The sequence below is a fragment of the Osmerus eperlanus genome, chromosome 17, assembly GCF_963692335.1.
Source record: "Osmerus eperlanus chromosome 17, fOsmEpe2.1, whole genome shotgun sequence".
NCBI classification, from domain to species: Eukaryota; Metazoa; Chordata; class Actinopteri; order Osmeriformes; family Osmeridae; genus Osmerus; species Osmerus eperlanus.
This window is the reverse complement of record NC_085034.1, coordinates 1,104,460-1,112,200: the sequence shown is the minus strand read 5'-3', so window position 1 is coordinate 1,112,200 and position 7,741 is coordinate 1,104,460.

The window sequence follows — 7,741 nt, the reverse complement described above, 5'->3', positions numbered from 1 at the left end:
GATGCAGGTTGTGAGCCCTGGTGGGTCCAGCGGGGGGGAGAGGGGATGCAGGTTGTGAGCCCTGGTGGGTCCAGCGGGGGGGGAGGGGATGCAGGTTCTGAGCCCTGGTGGGTCCAGCGGGGGGGGAGGGGATGCAGGTTGTGAGCCCTGGTGGGTCCAGCGGGGGGGGAGGGGATGCAGGTCGTGAGCCCTGGTGAGTCCAGCGGGGGGAGAGGGGATGCAGGTTCTGAGCCTCGTCTCCAGCCACAACACATCGTCTCCATAGGGACTCCTGGAGCACTCTGGTTATGGCTCTCACTTTGAACTCTCGACTGAAAGACAGAGTGCATGTGTGTGTGTATGTATGTGTGTGAACTGCAGCTTTTTGTGGTCGTAGCTTTTTTGAGTGAGTGTGTGTGTGTGTGTTTGTGTACAAGCACTACAGCTTTTTGTGGTCGTAGCTGTTTCGAATGTGTGTGTGTGTGTGTGTGCATACATGAGCAGACAAGCTTGTCCCCTGACACGGGAACATAAGCACAGCTTGTTTCCCTGTCTGTGATGTTGCAGGAAAAAGCTTCCATCATGATCAGTGTTGAGGCGATCACACTGAGCTACATTGACTGTGACTGATGGTCTTATTGATGGCTGGATGCTCAGTTTAGCTACCTCAACCCTCCTCACAGCGCACACCTCCATCAGCCTGCAACACACACACACACACACACCCCTCCCATCAGCCTGAAACACACACACACACACCCCTCCCATCAGCCTGAAACACACACACACACACACCCCTCCCATCATCCTGCAACACACACACCTCCCCTTCTGGACTCTGAAGAGTGTATTCACTTGGGTTTGACTCAAACTCCCACTATCCCTCTGACCACAAGCCTCCCTACCTCCACCCACTACCCCTCTGACCACAAGCCTCCCTACCTCCACCCACTACCCCTCTGACCACAAGCCTCCCTACCTCCACCCACTACCCCTCTGACCACAAGCCTCCCTACCTCCACCCACTACCCCTCTGACCACAAGCCTCCCTACCTCCACCCACTACCCCTCTGACCACAAGCCTCCCTACCTCCACCCACTACCCCTCTGACCACAAGCCTCCCTACCTCCACCCACTACCCCTCTGACCACAAGCCTCCCTACCTCCACCCACTACCCCTCTGACCACAAGCCTCCCTACCTCCACCCACTACCACAAACCTCCTCTCCCCCGCTCACACCACCTGACTCCACCCACCTCCACCTCCCCCCCCCCCCCCTAAAGTTGACTATTCCTCACAAACTTTCAAGGCTCTGGTGGTAAAATGTTGATACTATTCCATCTGTCGAGTCGTGCATTTGAACTTCGGAAAAAGTATTTCGGTAATCGGTGAAGATTTACAGTAAGTATTTATCTTTGTATATAAAAAATAAATAAACAAGTAGTTGCCCCTCCCCCCCTCCCCCCCCTCCCTTCTCTGTACTTTACAGTAAAAGACCTGGTTATCTAATCATTTTACATCACTTCCATTTTGCTCTGAGTACTACCCTGCCTGGTCCCCCCCCCCTCCTTGTTCTGAGTCTGTTTTAATGATGAGCCCCTGTGGAGGGGCCCACCATGTACACCTCGTTTCTCTCCCTTCCTCCCTCCCTCTCTCTATCTCCCTCCCTGTCTCTCTTCATCCCTCTCTCTATCTCCCTCCCTCCCTCCACCTTCCTCTCTGTCTCTCTCCCTCCCTCTCCATCCCCTTTTCCCTCCTTCCCGACCTCTCTCTCTCTACCCCTCCCTCTCCCATCCTCTCTCTCTCACACACGCACTTACTACATACAGTTATCCTTCACACATAGTACATGTGTGCATGCATGAAAGCATAGAATTAGCACACACGTGTTCCCTGACTCCTCTGCATGCTTGCCCCACATGTGACCAGGCACCACCCGCCAGCGTGTGTGTGTGTGTACCGGCATGTAGCGGGTGGGGATGTCCCACTCGCCCCCTCAGGGCTACGAGAAGAGGGAGAGGAGTAGTCACGCGAGCGTTTAACTCGCTAGCCTCGTCCTGTGAGGATCCTGCTGTCTGTTTATATGTACACAGACAGATGTCAGGGCTGGGATTGGAGGAATCAAATCTCAGGCTTTCGCACGTGGAGATTGTGAGAAGCCTCCTTCAGATAATGTGTTTATGCATGAAAACATGAAATGACGTGTAGAGCACTTTTCTTGCTCTTCAGTGTATACTGCAATTTAGAAATACATATAACGTGGTGTGTTCACTTTGGTTTTTAATTTGTTAGGCTAACCCAGAGACATTTTGTTTTGACCTTCAGAAAGTAGATGTAGAATGTGTGTAATTATCTTCTTCCATTCCTTCCCTGAAGTAGCCTGCCTCATTTGAAGAACGGAACTTTAAGTGGACTCTACTTCATTTGTCAAAAGCCCCTCTGTGTCTCGCCACTAACGACCTCTCCGCTTAAATAAGTTAACGTTTCTCTCAAACGCCGCACGTTAATGATGAAAAACCATACCTAAATATCCATACACGTCCATTGTCCATTATCCGACTTGACGGTTTCTCCGACCTGGGGTGTGAGAGTGCGTAAGCGCGAGTGCTGTCCGACGCCGGACGCCTCGTCTCTGTGGCTACTTCAAGCGGGAGCTGACAGCCAGAGAGGCAATTACCGCCACTCACACGGCCGTTTAGGAAAGGAACCGAGGCTGCACAACAGGCCAGCACTGTTCAGTTCGGGTTGAGCTCAGACAAGGCTTAAGCAGGAACGACACGAGTGAGAGGAGGGCGGAGGGACGACTGCGGGTTTCACACACACACTCGGCAGACACACGTGTACAAAAAATATAAAAATAACATTATTGAGAGAGAGACATTGTTAGCCAACATACGCACACACATCGATGTAGAACACATTCACATGGATCATTATAAACTGTATAGAATGGGATTTCATTTTCAATAAAATGCCAAGAGCTTACAACTCGATTTCATCCTTGTTTCCAGAACTCTCCTCAGGCAAGGAGGATAGACTGTGATAGCACACACTGTCTCATATACACAAGAAATGGCACCCAGTGCTTCTTCTCACAGGATACAGGTAATGTAGAAAGTTTAAGGTTTTGGTTTGAGGAAACTTCAATCCAGTACATGGCACTAACACCACTCAGGCTGCTATGAGGTAAGTTAACAAGCAATCACCCTTCCCTGGTTTGGACTGGGCTTCATGCAGAGGGAATCTGAAACATTCACATCCTCGTTCTTGCAGATTACCAGATCAGAATACATCTTTGCTTTCCCAACAGACAGATCAGTTCCTAATAGGCTGGGGCCATCTGTGTTGGTATACCTCAGTAGAACTTTTGACAACATGATGCTAATCACGGACAAGTGGAATGCAAATGTTATCAATCTGTCACTATCCTGGAGAGAGAAACTAACTAATGGGTAAAGTGAGAACCTTGGGTCAGTATTATCAAACTGTCAAACAAAACTATTCCCCAAAACTGTAGGTGTGAGGTACGCTATCATTGAATATCTCCCACACTGCTGCGTCTGTTAAGACAGTGAGACTTTGGAACGATCAACATCTTCACAAAATGTTTTGGTCTGACGTAAGGCTGTCATGTCTGCTTGCTGGCATTGAGAGCAATTATCAGCGTTTCAAACTCTGAAGGCCGGCGAGCAGACTCTGTAGAAAGTTGGGGATTTAAACACAAGGTGTGTGTGGGCTTGGAACACGCAGTTCAGAGACTGCAGGGTAAACGATGGGGTGGGAGAATCCAGCTTCCAGACAGTAAGCCACAGTGGGGATTTGAATAAAGCTGTGTTCCGATTAAAGTCAAGTAATCCATCCAAATACCACAAGTGGGATCTGAACCTGCAAAGCTGCAACATATTTCTAATGATGTTCAAACGGCAACACAACCAACAGGTTTGGTGACCCTTAGTTATCCTGGGAAGAGAAATGACCTTTGAAAACGATCTCTGCAATAGCAGCCGTAGGGCCCGATCTTGCACCCAGCGCAATTGACTTTGTCAACGACGCAAGTATCATTCCTAGTTTGCACTCGACGCAAAGCGGACTTTTCCCTCCACAGACGCACGTCGAAATGACCTTGCGCTCCCGTGGGAGGTTCAGCGAAAAAGGAGGCGTGTTCCGGCGCAAACGTTCCCTGGTGCTATTTTGCAGTTTCCGAAAAACAATTCCGCCACTGACCAGGAAAAACGTGGTCTAAAGTCAATGGCCTATATTCAGATGCTATTTTAAGGGCGCAAGCTTGGTCCTTGCACACTTCTGGCGAGGCCAGGGTCTTCTTTCTGCAAAGCTACTTGTTTTGATTTATGGCGTGTTACATTTCTTCAATGATTATAAAAAGATTTTCATGAGAAATTTCTATGTATGTGAACATGATTTGTAACAATTGTGGCAATTTTCTCCCACGCCTGTTTAACCGAAGCTAATTTGGGTGGGTTTCTTCTCCCATCTCCATCAGAATCAGAATTTGGTTTATTCGCCATGTAGCCTATGTTACACAAACACAGAATTTACTGTGGCAGGAAGGTGCAAACAATAAACATATACGGGTCTTAAATTAAGTAAAAAAGTACAATAGTTAAACTAATTCCAAGAACTAAACAATTTAAAAAATAAAATATAGGGTAGGCTATATAAAAATAAGAATTTGAATGAGCAGCATGAGCGGGCAATTTCGTGCAATGAGAAAACTGCTCTGCCTTTACCATACAATGTCACTTATCTATCTGTTATGGCCCTGACTAGAACGTCGGTCTCCTTGGCTGTGAACCGCTCCTGGCGTGCGCCTGGCAAATCCGCCGTTATAATAGCAATCCGCCATGGAACAAGCGCTGCTCTTAAAGGGAATGTGAGATGACGCTCTGATTGGTTTATTGCACGTTACGCCCAAACCACACCCATTAGTAATGTAGCTACTTCGGACCTACCCATTTTAGATTTGCGCCAGGCGCAAAGTCATTTATCCCGCCGGCAAAATAGCAACCGAGCCGGAGTCCCGCCCACAAAGTTACTTGCGCTTTGCGTTTTGATACTTGCGTTTCAGATCGTCAAAATAGGGGGGATAGTCTGTCATGTCTGGTTGAGATAAAATTGAAGAAAAATAAACATTGTTATTTTGTGGAAGCTAATGGTCTCTTAGGTTTACAGACAGAATTTCATCATCTGAACATACAGGCATGTTATTGCCCTGGGGATGCTTAGACGATCATTGCAAACTTCTGCCTCCTGCTATACTAACAAACGTCACTACTTTATCCGGTGTCTGTCAGATTGATCTGTTTGACAGAGATCTTAAGAGACAAGCAGCCTAGATAACATACACTGGAATGGAACGAGTCAATAAATAAAATAACATAATTAATGTAGCACCTTCCTAACATGTCGGAGATCCATCGGGGTGTCAGGGCAGTTAACAGTCCATCGGGGTGTCAGGGCAGTTAACAGTCCATCGGGGTGTCAGGGCCGTTAATCAGATCCCTCCGGTATCGTCGCTTTGTCATCTTACCCCACATCTCAGAGGGTCAGGTGGCTGAGCGGTTAGGGAATCAGGCTATTAATCAGAAGGTTGCAGGTTCGATTCCCGGCCGTAAAAAATGACGTTGTGTCCTTGGGCAAAGCACTTCACCCTACTTGCCTCGGGGGGAATGTCCCTGTACTTACTGTAAGTCGCTCTGGATAAGAGTGTCTGCTAAATGACTAACTGAAAATGTATCTCAAACCATCTGCAGTTTCACTCACAAATGGCATCTCTAATTAAGCTCAGGGCGCCTGAACGGTATCCACACTGGAGTGTGAGGACTTCTACCCGGACACTCTGTGCTGATAGAGAGCAGAAAGGGCTCTTAAGAAGAGGTGACCGTGTGTTCACGTGTAATTGACGACTCATCTGCTGAAAACAGAACCCTTCTTCTACAAGGAGACATCTTCACATGGAGAACACTAGGCACACTATCACCTGGCTGTACAGTATTACAAAAGTATTGGCAGTGAAAGAAAATTGTGTTTTGCAAAGTTTGCTGCTTCAGTGTTTGTAGGTTGTTTTCATGCCGTTTTCAAAAAGTGCCCCGCACATGAATAATAAAATCTACTCCCCTGTAATACCCACATTACTCTCTGTAATGTCAGGTAGGAGGAACAGCTGAACAGCTGTGGTGAACTACACCTGCCGCAAACCTCAGTAACATGGACTGCTTTGATGGTGTGAAAAAAAAATTAATAAGTCAGATTAAAGACTAATTCACTGTATTAGCAATCATTCCAGTTTCATCTTCAGGGAAACAGTTAATTCTTCCCTGCTGCTAATTAGAAGAAGAAGGAAAATCCTTTATTCATTCCACAGTGTAAACACATGCGTGTGTGCCAAGGTGTCTACCGGACAAATGAGCCTCTGCCGTTTGTCCCATCCTGCTATCCGTCCTTCCCGGGCTGACAGGAGGGGAGAGCATCAGAACCGCCCACATCCAGGCTCCTCAGAAGGAGAGATCTGTTCTACGTGAATTTATCAGAGGCCTTCGTTTCATTACATGAGAAATATCTGACCTAATTTTTGAAAACATCAATATGCTCCCTCCTTCTTCCACCCCCACCCCACCCCAAGATCCACACACCCACTTTTTATTAAGAAAGTTATATTTAATGGCCACATCCTCATTTATTAAAACAACATGCTCCACCCACATTTGAAAACAAACCTACACAGTTTTTAATTTGGGGCTTTTTGAGGAGGAACCCATATGAGCATGAGGAGAACAGGTCACCTCCACACAGACAGGCCCACAGGCCCCGCCTCCACAGGCCCACAGGCCCGCCTCCACAGGCCCCGCCTCCACAGGCCCGCCTCCACAGGCCCACAGGCCCCGCCTCCACAGGCCCACAGGCCCCGCCTCCACAGGCCCACAGGCCCCGCCTCCACAGGCCCCGCCTCCACAGGCCCGCCTCCACAGGCCCACAGGCCCGCCTCCACAGGCCCGCCTCCACAGGCCCACAGGCCCCGCCTCCACAGGCCCGCCTCCACAGGCCCCGCCTCCACAGGCCCACAGGCCCGCCTCCACAGGCCCCAACGGGGAATCGAACCCCGGACCTGGTTGCTGCTAGACGCCAAGAATCACGTTCTCAAACATTTCATCTCTGTTAATTGGAATAAACTTCACACCATGTGAACAATTTTATTATTATTCACAATAATAATAAAACGCTTTCCGCTTTTTGAAAACTCAACAATGCCGCCGTTTTGGGGGTGAAGTTAATTAAGATGTATAACTAAAATATTAAAATTAATACCTTCGCACAGGTCATTTAGCAGATGGATGGTGCGCATGCCGGCATTCACTGGGATTAGAATGAACAAGATCAAATCGCTCTAATTAACAAATCTGATGGCGTTTTATTCTCTGTCCAAACCTGTGGGACTGATTAATATTGAGAGCTCCCCTGAAGCATGAGACACACACACACACTGACTCTCACACACACACACACACACACACACACACGGGAGATACAGCCCAGTGTCGCGCCACTGGCACAGAGAGGCATAGAATCAAATGCAAATGCACCCCTGTGATTCGTCTTTCGCGTCGCCGAAGGAATTAAGCCTGCGTCTGTCGCAGCCTGTTTGACGGTCACTGAAATGACTGAATGATCTTATGTGAGGACGGGAGGGATAAAAAAAAATGCTGGGGGGTGTTCTGGCTACAAAGTCCTTCATGTCGTACTGT